We start from the raw sequence: 1,839 nt of genomic DNA on the forward strand, positions 1-1,839 counted from the left end.
CAAAGTTGACTCATCCTTCCATCCTTCCGATGTTGGTAAAATGAGCGTCCAAATTGTTGGGGGCAATATGCTGACTCTATAAACCACTTAGAGAGGTCTGTAAAGCACTGTGAAGTGTGAATAAGTCTAAGCGCTGTTGCTAGCACTACCCTTGAAGACCTCATGGCAACTCCATAGAACACAATTAATGCTGCTCATTCCTGGGCAAGGTCTCTTTAATTTGTACATATTTTCATCTTGAATTTTATATTTTAAATGTTATGTATACAGCATGCCTTATTTTAATTGTGATGCTTCTGACACGAATAAGCAAAGAAATCTCATTCTTTTGCTTACATGATTATAAGGAACAAATTGCCAATTGTGTGAGTCTAACTTTGGGTAACTGATTTTGAAAGATAATTGCAGTTAGTTTGCCAAAAACTATTCCCCGTATGAAATTTCAGATATTAATTCTGGGTATCAGAAATGTTGTGTGACACTTGCTACCCTTCATTCAGGAAGTTATTTTTCTTCTCACATTGTGGTCTCCTTTCTATTGTAGGAAAGAAGAAGATGGCCAATGTAACTTTGGTTGAAGAGTTCATTCTTGTGGGATTTCCGCAATTACAGGAGCTGACAATGGTGTTTTATACCGTAGTTCTACTGATGTACCTTCTGTCCCTTTTAGGGCACGCTTTAATCATCTTCGTCGTTATCCTGGAACCCATGCTCCATACGCCAATGTATTTCTTCCTCCTCAACTTCTCCCTGGCTGAGATCTGTTCCACCTCAGCAGAAATCCCCAAAACATTGACTAATATCATCTTGGGTCAAAATACCATCTGTTTTGCATGCTGCGTGGCACAGTTTTTCACCGTCTTTGCGATGGGAGGGGTGAGTTACTGATGCTCTCGATCATGTCTTTTGATCGCTACATGGCCATTTGCAAACCTTTACTCTATAACATGGTCATGACCAATCCATTCATCTGTCAGTTGGCTTTGGGGTCTTGGATTGCTGGGTTCCTGATCGTCTTTTCTCAGACCGTAGTGATATGGACATTTCCTTACTGCAAGGACAACGTCATTGACCACTTTTTTTGTGACGTCGGGCCCGTTCTGAGATTGGCCTGCGCTGATACAACTCTGATAGAGAGGATCGGTCCTCATCTACGGTGCCACTTTCATGTGGGGGTCCTTTGCCCTTTCCCTGATATCATACATGCACATTGTAGCTGCTATAATCCGGATTTCTTCTGCCACTGGATTCTCCAAAGCCTTCCTCACCTGTGCCTCCCACCTCACCGTTCTAATTATCTTCTACACAACAGGCATGGTCATGTACTTGCGTCCTTCTACTCAAGGGGATCCTCAACTCAATAAAGTCATATCACTTGTGCGCACCAGCTTTGTACCCATGTTAAATCCATTCATCTACACAATCCGGAACACTGAATTCAAGACAGCTCTTGATAAAAACAATGAGACGGATGGTGGTTTTTTAGGACTTAGGAATGTTTTTTTTAAAAAAATAAAATAAAATAAAGGAACTAAAAAGGTGATGTGTTTTGGCTTTATGCAACTATTAGCATTATTTATGTAGCAATAAAAGTATTAGTTTGTGTATGATGTAGAGGACTGGAGGGGACTAGAGGCTAAAACATATGAAGAATGGTTGCAGGAACTGGACCTGGCTAATCTAGTAAAGAGAAGGACTAGGGGAGACATGATAGCAGTGTTTCAATATCTCAGGGGCTGCCATAAAGAAGAAGGAGTCAAGCTATTCTCCAAAGCACCTGAGGGTAAGACAAGAAGCAATGGGTGGAAACTAATCAAGGAAAAAAGCAATCTAGAACTA

The 1,839-nt window shown here is 40.9% G+C and overlaps 1 pseudogene across 1 annotated transcript; it reads left to right on the plus strand.

Annotated features, from left to right (window-relative positions):
• The first annotated feature begins 621 nt into the window (after positions 1–621).
• On the plus strand, positions 622–1,584 carry LOC309400313 (olfactory receptor 6X1-like; annotated as a pseudogene). The gene is made up of 2 exons: positions 622–1,474; positions 1,571–1,584. The product of its transcript is annotated as an olfactory receptor 6X1-like (transcript).
• Positions 1,585–1,839: the final 255 nt, after the last annotated feature.

The sequence above is a fragment of the Natrix helvetica genome (genome assembly GCF_964273705.1).
Source record: "Natrix helvetica genome assembly, chromosome: W".
NCBI classification, from domain to species: domain Eukaryota; kingdom Metazoa; phylum Chordata; class Lepidosauria; order Squamata; family Natricidae; genus Natrix; species Natrix helvetica.